Raw genomic sequence first — 17083 nt, forward strand, 5'->3', positions numbered from 1 at the left:
AAACACCTGAATGAGTGTGTATGTTATTCCCTCCTCAGGTCAAATCCGATGAGAGCAAGATTTACTCATTCCCCCTCACCTGTCCCCTCTTCCCTTCCTATAGAACTGCTTTTTCTTGCCACTTTCATGTGACATAATTTACCCCATTCTGTCTCTCCCTTTCTCCCTCTCTAGATATATTCCTCTCTCATCCCTTAATTTGATTTTACTTTTTTTAGATATCATCCCTTCATATTCAACTCACCTTGTGCCCTCTGTCTGTCTGTCTGTCTGTCTGTCTCTCTCTCGGGATATATATAGATATATAGATAGATAGATAGATAGATAGATAGATATAGATATATAGATATAGATATAGATATAGATATATATAGATATATAGATATATAGATATATGTATATGTGTATATATGTGTATATGTATATGTATATGTGTATATATATGTGTATATGTATATATACATATATATGGAACATACATATATTATATATAATAGAATGTATATTCACTTCAGCTACCCTAATACTGAGGTCTCATGAATTATACACATCATCTTTCCATGTAGGCATGTAAAGAAAACAGTTCAACTTTACTAAGTCCCTTATGATTTCTCTTTCTTGTTTACCTTTTCATGCTTCTCTTTATTCTTGTGTTTGAAAGTCAGATTTTCTATTCAGCTCTGGTCTTTTCATTGAGAAAGCTTGAAAGTCCTCCATTTTATTGAAAATCTGTATTTTACTCATTTTCGTTGGGTAGGTGATTCTTGGTTTTAATCCTAGCTCCAATGACCTCCAGAATATCATATTCCAAGCCCTTTGATCCCTTAATGTAGAAGCTGCTAGATCTTGTATTATTCTGATTGTGTTTCCACAATAGTCAAATTGTTTCTTTCTGGATGCTTGTAATATTTTCTCCTTGATTTGGGAGCTCTGGAGTTTGGTGACAATATTCCTAGGGGTTTTCTTTCTGGGATCTTTTTCAGGAGGCGATCTGTGGATTCTTTTAATTTCTATTTTACCCTCTGGCTCTGGAGTATCAGGGCAGTTTTCTTTGATAATTTCTTGAAAGATGATATCTAGGCTCTTTTTTGATCATGGCTTTCAGGTAATTGAATAATTTTTAAATTGTCTCTCCTGGATCTATTATCCAGGTCAGTGGTTTTTCCAATGAGATATTTCACATTGTCTTCCATTTTTTCATTCCTTTGGTTCTGTTTTATAATATCTTGATTTCTCATAAAGTCACTGGCTTCCACTTGCTCTAATCTAATGTTTAAGGTGGTATTTTCTTCAGTGGTCTTTTGGACCTCCTTTTCCATTTGGCTAATTCTGCCTTTCAAGGCATTCTTCTCCTCATTGGCTTTTTGGAGCTCTTTTGCCATTCGAGTTAGTCTATTTTTTAAGGTGTTATTTTCTTCAGTATTTTTGGGTCTCCTTTAGCCAACCATTGACTTGTTTTTCATGGTTTTCTTGCATCACTCTCATTTCTCTTCCCAATTTTTCCTCTACTTCTCTAACTTGCTTTTCTAAATCCTTTTTGAGCCCTTCCATGGCCTGACACTGGTTCATGTTTTTCTTGGAGGCTTTTGATGTAGGCTCTTCGACTCTGTTGACTTCTTCTGGCTGTATGTTTTGGTTTTTTTTGTTACCAAAGAAAGATTCCAAAGTCTGAGTCTGAATCCGAGTCCATTTATGTTGACTGGCCATGTTCCCAGCCAAGTACTTGACCCTTTAGTTTTTCGTCAGGATGTGACAGTTTGTACAGTAGAGAGTACTTTGTCCAAAGCTTGAGGGGCTGTGTTGTTGTTTTCAGAGCTATTTCTACATAGCAAACTCTGCCACACCAGCACTCTTCCTCCCCCAAGAACCTCCCACCCAGACCACAACTCAGATCTTAAGCAGGCTCTGCACTCCTGCTCTGATCCACTACTTATTTCCTCCCACCAGGTGGGCCTGGGGCTGGAAGCAACTGCATCTGTAGTTCTGTCCTCAGATCTGCACTGCCTCTGCTGCCCCTGGGGCTGTGGCAGAATGCAAACTCCTTTCACTCTGTCCCAGCAGCTTTTCACACTAACCTTCTCTGATGTCTTTGGTGTTTGTGGGTTGAGAAGTCTGGTAACTGCCACAGCTCACTGATTCAGGGTGCTAGGGCCTGTTCCACCCAGCTCCAGGTCTGGTTGGTCTGGGCACTGCTTGAGCTGTGCTCTGTACTGCTCTGCTCCCAGCTACATGGGATAGACCTTACCCAGTGACCATCCAGGCTGTCCTGGGCTGTAGCCCTGCTTCCTTCTGCTATTTCATGGGTTCTGCAGTTCTAGAATTTGTTCAGAGCCATTTCTATAGGTGTTTGGAGGGTCCTGGGGCAGAGCTTTAGGCAAGTCCCTGCTTTCCAGCTGCCGTCTTGGCTCTGCCCCCTCCATTAAGGAACTCTTTAAAAAAAATCTCCAGGGCCTGATGGATTTACAATTGATTTCTACTAAACATTTAAGGAACAGTTAATTCTAATACTATATAAGCTATTTGGAGAAATAGATGAATGAGTCCTACCAAATTCCTTTTATGACACAAATATGGTGCTGATACCTAAACCAGAAAGAGCCAAAACAGAGAAAGAAAACTATGGACCAATTTTTCTAATGAATACTAATGCAAAAATTTTAAATAAAATATTAGCAAAGATATTATAGCAACTAGGTAGGATTTCTGGCAAGAACGCAGGTCTGGTTCAATATTAGGAAAACTATCAGCATAATTGTCCACATCAATAACAAAACTAACAGAAATCATGTGAATATCTCAATAGATGCAGAAAAAGCTTTTGACAAAATACAGCACCCATTCCTATTAAAAAGACTAGATGAAATAGGAATAAATGGAGGTTTCCTTAAAATGATAAGTAGTATTTATCTAAAACCATCAATAAGCACTATATATAATGGGGATAAGCTAGCAGATTTCCCAAGAATATCAGGAATGAAATGAGGATGCCCATTATCACCACTATTATTCAATATTGAACTCAAAATAAGAGAAGAAAAAGAAATTGAAGGAATTAGAATAGGCAATGAGGAAACAAAGCTATCTTTCCTTGAAGATGATATGATGGTATCCTTAGAGAATCCTAGAGAATCAACTAAAAAACTGCTTGAAACAATATCTTTGCAAATTTGTAGGATATAAAATGAGCCCACATAAATCATTGGCATGTCTATATTTCTATATATTACAAACAAAGCCCAGCAGCAAGAGATAGAAAGAAAAATCCCATTTAAAATAACTGTGGACAATATAAGATACTTGGGAGACTATCTGCCAAGACAAATCCATTAACTATATGAACACAATAACAAAACACTTTACAGGAATAAAGTCAGATCTAAACAATTGAAAAAATATCAATTGTTCATGGGTAGGCTAACCTAAAATAATAAAAATAACAATTCTACTTAAATTAATTTACTTATTCAGTGCCTTACCAAGCTACCAAAAATTATTTTATAGAGCTAGAAAAAATAATAACAAAATTAATCTGGAAGAACAAAGGTCTAGAATCTGAAAATGCAAAGGAAAATGGCCTAGCCATACCAGATCTAAAACTATAATATGAAGTGGCAATCATCAAAACTACTTGGTAGTAGCTAAGAAATAGAGTGATAGATTAGTGGAATAGGTTAGGTACTCAAGACACAATAGTGGTTGACTATAGTTACCTACTTTTTGGCAAACCCAGAGACTCCAGTTTCTGGCATAAGAACTCACTATTTGACAAAAACTGATGGGAAAACTGAACAATCGTGTGGCAGAAACTAGAGATAGCTCAACATCTTATACCATATACCAAAGTAAGGTCAAAATGAATACATGATTTAGACATAAAGGATGATAACATAAGCAAATTAGGAGAGCAAGGAATATTTTACCTGTCAGATTTATGAAGAATGGGAAAATTTATCACCAAACAAGAGATAGAGGAAACTATAAAATGCAAAATGGATGATTTTGCTTACATTAAATTGAAAAGTTTTTGCACAAACAAAACAAATGCAACCAAGATTAGAAGGAAAGCAGAAAGCTGGGAAACAATTTTTACAGCCAGTGTTTCTGATAATGGCCTCATTTCTCAAATATATAGAGAACTGAGTCAAATTTATAAGAATACCAGTCATTCCTCAATTGATAAATGGTCAAAGGATATGAACAGGCAGTTTTTAGACAAAGAAATTAAAGCTATCTATAATCATATGAAAAATGCTCTAAATCACTATTGATTAGAGTAATGCAAATTAAAACAACTCTGAGGTATCTCCCCACACCTCTCAGATTGGCAAATATGACAGAAAAGGAAAATAATAATTGTTGGAGAAGATATGGGAAAATTGGAACACTAATGTATTGTTGGTGTAGTTGTGAAATGATCAGGTATTCTGGAGAGCAATTTGAAACTATGCCCAAAGGGTAACCAAGCTGTCCATACTCTTTGATCCAGCAATACTACTACTAGATCTGTATCCCAAAGAGATCATTACAAAGGGAAAAGGACCCATATGGACAAAAATATTTATAGCAGCTCTTTTTGTAGTGGCAAAGAATTAGAAACCGAGGGGATACCCATTAATTGGGGAATGGCTGAACAAGTTGTGGTATATGAATGTAATGGAATACTGTTGTGCTATAAGAATGATGAGCAGGGTGATTTCAGAAAAACCTAGAAAGACTTACATGAGCTGATGATGAGTGAAGTAGGCAGAACCAAGAGAACATACACAGTAACAGCAACATTATGCAATAATCAACTTTGATAGACTTAGCTCTTCTCAGCAACACAATGATCTAAGACAGTTCTAAAAGACTCATGATGGAAGATGCTATCCACCTCCAGAAAAAGAACTATGCAGTCTGAATGCAGATAGAAGTATACTATTTTCACTTTTTTTGTTGTTTTTTATTTCTTTTTCATGGTTTTTCCCCTTGTTCTGATTCTTCTTTCACAACATGACTCGTGTGGAAATACATTTAACATGATAGTACACATATAATCCATATCAGATTGCTTGCTGTCTTGGGGAGGAGGAAGGAAGGGATGGAGGGAAAAAATTTGGAACTCAAAATCTTATAAAAATGAATGTTGAAAACTCTCTTTACATGTAATTGGAAATAATAAAAATTTTAAAATGCATAAGACAAATGCTAAGGTACCTTCCAGTCTTAAATTCTTTTTTGGACTTTATTCTCTTGTTATCCAGAACTCTTTTGTTGGAATTTTCTCACATGATGGAACTTGAATCTAAAACTTCAGCCAGACTCATTATGTGTATACTTTTTTTTTATCCCTGTCTGCGCCAAGATAAGAGAAGGGTACCAGAGGAAAGTAAGAAAGTATTGGCTTATTAGTGATATGATCTCTCTGCATTGTTACCTATTTTGTAGAGGAAGGTAGAACTGTAGAAATCACTTTACCAAGGTCCCCACAATGAGGACTCTGACCTCATTGCCCAATCACTTTTCCAGAGAGTAGTACCAGATCAAATGTCACTTTTTTGACATTTGATCTAGCAAACCTAATGTTGTGTATTTGTTTCTTCCTGACTAAAATGTGTGTCCTCTAAAGGAAAATGAATGGAAAGCCTTTTATAGCTGAAAAAAGAGGAGCTTTTACCAGCTAGAAGTTTTTAAGAAATAAAAGTAGCTTTTAAAAAGGCATTTTGGGAAGATGGGTATTGTAATATACTGTTTGTGGAGCTATGAATTATCTCTTTTGGAAAATAATGTGGGTTCATTCAGGAAAAATGACTGAACTCTTCATTACCTTTGTCTCAGCAATTTCACTGTCAGGCATATACCCCAAGGAGGTCAGGATAGGGAAGGTCATACACACACATATGCACACACACACATACACACACATATATACATATCTATATATAAATGTATATATGTCTACGTGTTATATTATGTTATATATTATAGTGTAACAGTGTTAGTAACAGCATTTTTTGGTAGGAGGAAAAACTGGGAACAAAATTAATGCCCGTTGATTGGGGAATGGTTGAAGAAACTGTGGTATATGAAAGTGATGGAAATTGTCATGCTACAATAAATGATGAATATGAGGGATTTAGAGAGGCAGTATGGCATAGCGGACAGAAGTTTGAATTCGGCCTCTGACACATATTGGCTGTGTGGCCATGGGTGGGGCATTTAAGTGCTCCAGGTAATTCTTTAAGACTGTAGCTTACAGATGAGTTATCTGACTATATTGAGAGTTTCTGTACAGTGAGTTCACCATAGACATGAAGTCATAAGTCTAGACCACTCCTTGCTGCTCCTCCAACCCCCAAAAGAGGGATTTGGAGAAATATGGGAAGATGAGTATGAACAGATGCAGAGAGAAGAAAGCAGAGCCATGAGACAATGAACCCAACTACAATAACATAAAGGAAAACTACACTAAAAGGCAACTGAACTCTAATTAATCGTAATGACAGTCTTGTTGTTGGAGAACAAATGAATGCAACTTCTTCCTCTCAGAAAGGTGAGTGATATTGGGCATAGAATGTTGCATGTTGCTTGTCTGAGTTGGTTTTGCTTGGCTATTTTTCGTTTTATAAGGGGTGGCTCAGAGAAGGGTGGGATATATTGGGAAATGACAGTGGTGATAAAACAAAAAAAATAACCATTTGAAAACCCCACATACAGAGAAACAAATGCATCATGAACAGTATTCACTTTTATTTCCTCTTTAGCATATTACTTGCATGTATGAATGAAACCTTTATCACATGTTCATATGCTTAAACCACTATGCTAAGTGTTGAGATATAAAGACAGAATGGAGATAGTCTCTGCTCTAAAGTCCCTTCCTAATGGCAAAGAAGTAGGGGTTGGTGAAGGAAGTTTTGGTCTAGGAAGTCACAGGGGTGGTGATTTGATCCAAAGGACATTTCATTAGCACATACTTTTCAGAAGCAATGGTACCATAAATCTGATTACTCTGCCCAAAGCAAAGGAGTGGAAAATGAGCTGTGAAGAAAGAGGGAGTACAGGCGAAGGCTGCAGTAACATGACTGGGGAACGATGACAACACTGATAACTAACATTAATATAGTGCTTACTAGGTACCACACATTGGTCTACTTTACATTATTATCTCACTGGCTCCTTGTAACAACATGGGAGGGGGGTATTATTCTTCTCATTTTACAGATGGAAAAAATGGAGGCAAATAGACATTTAGTGACTTGCCCAGAGACACAGAGCTAGTAAGTATCTGAGGCCAAATTTCAACTCAGGTCCTCCTGACTCTAGGCCCACTGCTCACTCCACAATGCTCCTAGCTGCCCTGATAAGACAATGGTGAAGTACAGTTTTGTCTCAAGTCAGCTAGAAGTAGTGGGAGAAGTGAGTTTGCATGAACTCATTAGCCAAAGACAACTCAATTCCTCTATGGGAATTCAAAGGTAAGAGTATTAATTTTCCCAAGGACTGAGGATACGGTTTTTGGAGGTCTTGCCCAGATGGTACTGTTCCAAGTGGGGAGAAGTAGTGCTACACCAGGATCAAGAGTGGCTGGATTGAATGGCTATATGAGATATAGTATTTAAATAATCTACGAAGAGAGAGGTATTTAAATTATTTAATCAAGGCTTCGTTTCCTCATACAACTATTAAAATGAATTCACTTTTTAAAAAAATTTTTATTGATATTTTGCTTTTTTCTTATATCACTAAAATTTTCCACATTATCCTTCCTCCTCTCCTTCTGTAAGAGCCATCTTACATAACAAATAATATTTTAAAAGAAAAAAAGAAGAGAAAAAAATCCCCAAAATTAATCAATATTTTAAAGAAGTCTGAAGATATTTGCAATGCACCACACCTGTGGGCCTTCCACCTTTGCAAAGAGGTAGAGAGAGAGAGTATTTTCTCCTATTTCTTCTTTGGAGCCATATTTTAATCAATTACTTTGTTATCGATCTTTCTTTTACTTTTTGTAGTCAGTGTGCAAATTATTTTCTTGGATCTCCTTATTTCACCATTCAGCAATTCATGTAAATCTTTCCATGTTTCTCTATATTCATCGTATTCATTATTGCTTATAGTACAGTAATATTCTATCCCATTCATGTAACACAATTTTTCAGCCATTCTTCAATTGATAGGTGTCTACTTTGGTTCCAGTTCTTCATTGTCACAAAAAGTGGTACTATAAGTATTTTTGTGTTTATGAGGACTTTCCTCTTACCAGTGACCTCTGCAGGGGCTAAGACTTGTAGTGGAATCTCTGGGTCAAAGATGACTAAAATCAATTTCAGCATGAGCTAGTGAGAGATCTAGTATGGTTTTTTTTAACCAAACATATAACCAAAGATGCAGATATACATACATAGCTATATCTATGTATACAGATATATATATATATATATATATATATAATATGCCCATATACATGTACACATATGTAGAAATAGCTTACATATGTTTATATACATATGTGTATATATATGTATATATATTCATCATTGGGAAATCTCATGCTGAAAGATTGAATCTGACTTGGCACTCAAATCTCATCAGTCTCCCCTGCCCCTCTAAATGGATTCTCTGACTGGAGGGCAGGGGCACAGACTCTAGGGCCTCTCTTTAAGGAGGAGGTTTAGCATGGTCTTCTCCCTATTTCTTACCATCTGTGTTACTTTTGGACTTTTTTTTGAAAACTCCTCTTAGTTTATTCTATGATTGCTTCATATCAATACTGTAACCTTTCATAATATTTACTTGAATTCTATGCAATTTAAAAATGTGTTTCTATTTGTTTGATTAAATATTTCTGAACTATATTTAAAATTTTTTAAACATTCATTTTTTAAAATTTGGAGTTCTAAATTCTCTTCCTCCCTTCTGCCTCTCCCTTACCCCTTGAGAAGGCAAGTGATATATTACTTATACATGTGAAGTCATACAAAACACGTTTCCATATTAGCCAAGAAAACACACATACAAAAAAAAACACGAGAAAAATAGAGTGAAAAAGACATGATCTAATCTGTACTCAGAGTTCATCAGTTCACTCTGGAGGTAGATAGCATTTTTCATCATGAGTCCTTTGGAATTGTCTTGAATCATTGTATTGATCAGAGTAAGCTGAGTCTTTCACAATTGATCATCACTACAACATTGCGGTCACTGCATAAAATGTTCTCCTGGTTCTGCTCACTTCACCTTGTATTAGTTCATACAAGACTTTCCAGGGTTTTTTGGAAACCATTCTGCTCATCATTTCTTATAGCACAATAGTATTCCATCACAATCATATACCATAGCTTGTTCAGCCATTCCCCAAGTGATGGGCCAACCTTCAGCTTCCAATTCTTTGCCACCCCAAAGGTCTGCTATAAGTATTTTTGTACAAATAGGTCATTTTCTCTTTTCTTTGGTATTTTTAGTATACAGACCTATTAGTGGTATTTCTGGATCAAAGGGTATGCACCGTTTTATAGTCCTTCAAATGTAGTTCCAAATCGTCTCCAGAATGGTTGAACCAATTCACAACTCCACCAACAATGCATTAGTGTCCCAATTTTTCCACAACCCCTCCAGCATTTGTCATTTTACTTTTCTGTCATATTACCCAACTAGCTAATGTGTGAGGTGGTATCCCAAAAATGTTTTAATTTGCATTTCTCTAATCAATAGTGATTTAGAGCATTTTTTCAAATAACTATTGCTAGCTTTGATTTCTTCTTCTGAAAATAGTCTGTTCGTATCCTTTGACTACTTATCAATAGATAATAGCTCTTATTTTTATAAATTTGGCTCAGTCCCCTATATGTCTGAATAATGAAGCCTTTACCAGAGAAACTTGCTATAAATTCCTCACCCTCTGCCCAGAGTTTCTTGCTTTTCTTCAGCTTTTGGACTTCTCCATCATGCTGTCATAGTAGTTTTCTTTTCTGCCCTTTTCCATACCTTTTCTTCTCCCCCTTTAAACTTCCTTTTGTGTGTTGATTTATTCATTAAGTTGTAAGCTCCACGGAGGCCAATAGTGTCTTTGTTTTTATTTATATCTCTATCCCCAGAGCTGATCAGAGTGTCTGGCACATGGTAAATAAAGGCTTAATAGATGTTTTTTGACTGACTGAACATATCCTGAGAGCCAGCATGGTACAGTGCACAAATGGCTGGACCTGGATTGAAGACTTATATTTGACACATACTAGCTGTGTGACAATGAACAAGTCACTTGAGCTCTCTGGGCCACGGGAAGGTGGAAGGAGGTTCCACATTTAGTTCTCTCTGTATCTCACTCTCTCTCTATGTTTGTCTTTACATCTCTCATTCACATTCTCTCTCTGTCTCTCTCTGTCTCTGTCTCTCTGTCTCTGTCTCTCTGTCTCTCTGTCTCTCTGTCTCTGTCTCTCTCTCTCTCTCTCTCACACGCACACACACACACACACACACACAAACACACACACACACACCACTTAAATCTTCATGCTTTTGTATTGGCTGTCTCCAATGCGCAGAATGCTTTAATGCTTTCTTTCCATCCTTAGTCATTGGCTTCATTCAACATGTAGGCAAACGAGCCACCTTTTTATTGCCTTTGAAGGTGTCCCCAGCTGCTTGTGCCTTGCCCTCTACCAGGTAAATCAGTCATTCAATCAATAAGTATTTATTAAGTACCTCCTATATGTCAACCATTATGCTAAGTGCTGGGGACACAAAGAAAGGCAAAAAGCAATTTCTTCTCTCAAGGAACTCAGAGTCTAATGGGGGAGATAACATGCAAACAACTGTGTACAAACAAGATACGTACAGGATAAATTGGAGATAATCAAAACAAAAGGAAGGTGCTAGGGTTATATGTGTGTATACACACACACAAACACACACGCACACAAATGTTGTCTCCCATACTAGAATCTTGGAGGTCAGGCTCTTTTTTAATTTTTTCTTCATATCCTTAGTCATTTCTCTGTTCTTGGCAAATGGTGTGTGTGTGTGTGTGTGTGTGTGTGTGTGTGTGTGTGTGTGTGCATGTATGTACATATATAGATATGTACACACACATATATTTTAAAACTTCTCTGAGTTTACTCTAAGATTCCTTCACATCCATGCTGTAAACTCTCATAATATTTACATGAATTCTATGCCATTTAAATATATTTTTATGTTTCATCAAATATTTCTGAGTTACATTAAAATTTTTTAATATTCATTTTTAAAAATATGGAGTTCCAAATTCCATTCCTCCCTCCTACCCCACTCCTCCCCTTGAGAAGGCAAGCAATATATCAAGATATACATACATCTACATGTGTTATTATATATGTGTGTATATCTATGTATACACATATGTATATATACACACATACACCCGTATACAAATTTATATATATATATATATATATATCCACACCTATATTTCACAATGTACACATGCATATACATGTATATAGATGTTAGGTATCTGTATGCATACATTGTGTGGTATATACCTATGTGTACACATACGTTGGGGACAGATGCTTTATCTTAGACAGACCTAATATATACATAGTACAACACAAAATGTATTTACACATATGAATATACCAAAATATATCCATGCACATATATGTATCTGTACATACACATGTACAGATAAATAACATCATATTATATATGTACATGTAAAGCATATATGAAATATGTATATTATATATATATTATGCATGTCATTGGTGGATGAAAACATGAATGGTAAATGAATGAAAAAGTATTTTAAACCCTTATTATGTGTCAAGCATTAGGTAGGTAGAGAAATTCTATGAAGACCACAATAAAACCTTCCAAATTAAATCAACATATATTTTGATACTTGGTAACTTTAATATAAAGTGGGAATATGAAGATAGTGAGAATTATATTGATGAAGATGAATCAGTAATAAGGTATGTCAAGTGTCAAAGACTTGCAGACTTCCTTGAAGGTCGAATAGTTTCTGTGAGAAAGTGGGATTTTCTTGATCCTCCAAACTGCTAGCTCCCTCTCTCACTTGGTACTTTACATTAAACTCCCTTATCTATCTTGTATATATTTACTCTGCCTACTTATATCTATATATGTTGCCCACTCCTTTAGAGAAGGGATTATTTAGTTTTGTCTTTGTACCTTCAGTACCTGCTATGATGCCTAACACATAGTAGATGTTTAATAAATCTTCATTGATTGACTGGTATGAGAAAAGAATCTGGAGCTACTGGACATGGTGAGCACCAAGTAACATCACAAAAAATGAAACTGATTACAATTGAACGGACAGAAAATAACTCATTATGAATGTGGGTCAACTGGGTCAATTGTTTTTGTATAGTTGGGATCCATGGTTTGTTAGAGAAAAGGTAAAAATCTGTACAATGCTGAAAGAATAAAAATGAGAAAAAGATGGTGTACCAGTAAAAGAACTCCAACTTGACCAATTTGAGCAAGTTATTAATGATGAAAAATGGAATATGTTCAAAAGAAAGGACATTAACGCAGACTTCAACAATTTAACAAAGATGTTTAATTAATGTAAATCAATTACCATAACAAGGAAAATTGACAAGCATCTTAGTCAACAAACACTTAACAGTGGCCAAATAGAAATATAACAGTCAGGGACATCAGTGGTTTAGAAAACACTAATTAGCAAAATCTTGTGGAAAACTATGATAAAAGATTATATACTATATGCATGCTGTACAAATACATTCAAAATAGAGAGAAGTTTTGAATGGTAAAAAAAAATTTAAAAATGCTTTATGAGATAACAAGTCACCACAAGGAAGAATAACTAGTAAAGAAAAATGGAAGAGTTATAAAGAATTTTATACCATTTTTTTCATGATTAGAACAGTGGATTTTCCACAACTAGATTCTAATATCATCATCCTAGAAGTGGTTATAGAGGAAGCGAAGAGAAAAACAGAAGGGAAAAACAGCTGAATTCAACCAAAATCCTTGCTAGAAGCAAGGCAGTTGTGATAATGAGATGTCTTAGATTATCCCATTGGCAGTTGACAATAGGCTGGGTGCATCAAACCCTAGGACATTACAGATACTCCTGAAAGATATTAATAGCATTTTATAAGCATTTAGCCTAATCATCTACACAGGAAAACCGAAGTGGATTAAAATGACCTCCTTGGATTATGACATGAAGCTAGGTGGACAACCCATAGAACTTGCCCATCAGCATTCATATTTTAGCTGCACATTGTAGATGGAAAAGTGAGGTGATACCAGATTTAGGCAGGAGATGGAAGAACTAATATTCTACCAGTATTACTAAGACATTACCTGAAGCAAAGAATGTCATTAGAGAAATGTTAAGTAGTAAGATCAAAGTTAACTGTATCTTCACAATGTTAGGGGGAAAAAGCAAGGAAGATCCCACCACATGGGTGGGATTATTGTAGCAAACAGGAGACAGATGCAGAATGTGCAGGCACAGATGAGTTGCAATCTGCATTATTGGAAGGAATATCCACATCTATATAAAAACATCCCAGATCCATTTGATTATATATAATGCATTTTACTATATATATATATATATATGTATATATGTGTATATATATACATACATACATACACACATGTAAATGAGAGAGAGAAAGCTAGCACTCTGGTGAGAGAGAGAGAAAGATAGCACATCATAGCAAGCAGATAGAAAGAACTATTCTTGTCCCAGTACATTTGCTTTACTACTCAGTCACAATGTGGATTAAAAGAAGTATGTTTTCTATCAACCAAGCTGCTAGAGACAAAAAAAAGAACAAAACTGTCCCTATCCTTAAGAAGCTTCCATTTTATCGAGGGAGACATATACATATATAGTGAATTAGTGAGGGAGACACTAGCAGTTGTGGGGGATAGAATGGGGAAAGGCATCTTTAGGGGGTGAATGAACTGGGTCCTGAAGCAGGTGAAGGATTTCATGAGGCAGAGGTGAGGAGAGAATACATTCCAGGAGATGCCAGTGCAGGGGTGTGGAGATGAGATGAAGTGCTGTGTGTGAAGAACAGAGAGAAGGCCAATTTGGCTGAACCCCAACAGCCTGGGAAAGAGAGTAATACATAATGATACTGGAAAGAGAGGCTGGGCTCAAGTTGTGGGGAACTTTAACAAATAAAGAGAGGAATTTTTATTTTAGAAGCAATAGGGAGCCACTGAATTTTAATGAGTCAGAGTGGGGTGGGTGACATGGGAAAGTCAAAGCATTATATTATTGTCATTGTTTTCTTCCTTCTGTAACCTGGTTTTTAGGTCACTGTCCTCGGTGACAGCTGGCTTAAATCGGGGCCCTGAGGGAATTTTGATGGGGTGGGGGGAGGAGGCAAGGGTAATTTTAGAGCATTGGGTAATCTGCAGAGTGGATAGGCCTTGACCAGGCATAGAAACGAGCCGGAGATTGGGGGTTGGTGGAAAGGGGTCCAACAGAGGAAAAGGGCCTGAGAAAGAGGAGGTGAGAAGACTCTTAAAGACAAATTGCCTATTTCACAATTTTGCTTAGGACTGTCCTGTCTGTTTGTTTTGAAAGGAGATAGTCCAACGCCTGCATTTTCTATCAGGCAACCAGAATTCCGAGCTATGTTTCAAGCTCTGCTAATATATTTTTACAAGTACCTTTCCTTTAACTTAATTTATTAATTTTAGAATTGTAATCTTATTACTGCCATAAAAGAAAAGAAATTGAGCTTAAATAATTGCATTTTCAGGACCTTCTCTAGATAGAAAATTTACTAAATTTTCAACAAGGAGACTTTCATGATTGCACCAAGGTGTGGGTGTTTGTTACCTCCTGATACTACTTTGCTTATACTGAATCTGTGTACATGTTGTATCCTCCCAGTTTAATGTAACCTCCTTGAGAGCAGAAGCTATTTTATTTGTCTTTGTTTTCCCAGTACCTTGTACAGTTCTTGGGATATAGGAGGTGTTTAATAAATATTTGTCGAATTGAATTTTTAAAAGTATTAATTTTGATGATACTCTTTGTTAAAATTTTAAATTTCCTATAAGTCTTCCTGCTTCTCTTTAGCTGTGTTAATTTAGAAAGATGCAGAGAAAGTAGTAATCCAAACATTTTCTTGAGCAAGGGAGACGACCTATTCGCAGTATCTTTCAAATGTTGTTTCTAAATCCTTCCATGCTGATACTTTAGATAAACCTCTTCAAAGGAAGATTAAGAATTAAGGAAGTTATTCTGATAATTCTAGAAGGAAATCCATTTGTACTTGAATTTCTTGCCACATTAACAATGGTTAATGCAAAATATAAACCTTCTAAGTTCTCGTGTTGCAGAATAGTAATAAAAATAGCTAGCATTTATGTATCACTTGAAGGTTTGCAAAATGCTTCTTATTATGTCATCTCATTCGATTCCCCATAACAACCCTATGGGATGGGTGCTGTTGCTGTTCCCATCTTACAGATGAGGAAATAGGTTGAGAGAATTTAAGTGACTTGCCCAGCATCAGTGGCAGAGATACTACGGGCTGTCCCAAAAATCCTAGTGTAGTTTTAAGCTATTGTTTGAACTCAGATATAATTCAGGAACGGGGAACCTGCAGCCTCGAGGTCACATGTGGCTCTCTAGGTCCTCAAGTGCAGCCCTTTGACTGAATCCAAACTTTTTGTTCTGTGAAGTTTGAATTCAGTCAAAAGGGCCATACTTGAGGACCTAGAAAGGCCACATGTGACCTCGAGGCTGCAGGTTCCCCACACTTGAGTCTAGACTCTAAGCATAGAATTTTTTCACTCTGTAAATGATAACAATGTCAGAGAAGGAATGAACTTTAGAGATAAATTAACTCAACCCCCTTCTTTTATAGATAAGGAAACTAAGGTCTAAGGTGAATGATTCAAGGTCGTACAGTAACAAAGGCAGAACTCATCCTCAGATTTTCTGCCTCCAAGTCTGACATTCCTTTCACTACATCACACTTCTTTGCTGACCACAAAGCCACAGTTGAGCATCTCCTGACCAAATTTACTAAAGAACATTGCCCAAACTATAGGGTTACAAGCTCTGGTAATTTGGATTTCTTTAAATCAAAGATGAGGTAGTAGAATTAGAGAGGGAAAAGACCCTGGAGATTGCCTAACCCATGTTCTTCATTTCACAGATGAGGAAATTGAGACCTAGAGAGATAAAATAAATGTTTTTAAAATTGTACTCAAGGTCACACAACAAGTTCATGGCAGAACCTTGTCTAGGCCAGTGCTCATTCTCTGTATGATTCTCCCACTAAGAATATTTGGTAAATTTTCTTTTCTAAAAACAGGTAATTAGTACCAAATAATTTTACAGGGCCAATCCCTAATTCCCTTATAAATCAGAATGATGCTAGAAATAGCACTGAAAATTATAGAGGGGGAGGGATGGGGGTCTGTCTCTGAGGACAGACACTAATGAAGTCCACCTCGAATATTTTCAGCTGATGGATGGAAAAAATATAGTTTTCATATGAATATTCAGAGTAGCCTAAGAATGATTCGTTTGACATTAAAAAGCAATGGACAATTATGATTTTGACTCATACCATCTAACTAGGGTGTGATTCGAATGATTGAGGCTGAGGCTATCTCTGGGACAAGATTCCAGCCAACTGCTTAGAGGCACTTAAAGGACTCGTCAGCAGTCCAGAGGCCCAGCAGTAAGTAAAATTTACCCTTCAATGGAATTGGACTAAACTCCAATCAAATAACATGATCACCAGGTTAAAGATCATTTGGAGAGAAAGAACCACCAATGCCAAGGTTTCTTTGTATGAAATATAGCACAAGTTCAGGCTAGTAAACTTCACGTACCTCTGACCTCTTGATCTTTTATGTCTCTATTTTTTTGGCTTGACAGACCACATGCCAATCTGCAACCCAGAATTCCTCACCCTTGTGATTTATGGTTTACAGCTGCTCTAGCTTTTCAGCTCTGGCAGCTGCTTTTCAGATGTCTTCAAATTAGAGTGAAAGCCTTAGACAGGAGTCTTCATGTGAGCCTGAGTGCCTGCAGAAGGAAAGAAGAAGGAAAAGATGATGAGAAAAAAAAATC

Source organism: Trichosurus vulpecula, chromosome 7, assembly GCF_011100635.1.
Source record: "Trichosurus vulpecula isolate mTriVul1 chromosome 7, mTriVul1.pri, whole genome shotgun sequence".
Lineage (NCBI taxonomy): Eukaryota > Metazoa > Chordata > Mammalia > Diprotodontia > Phalangeridae > Trichosurus > Trichosurus vulpecula.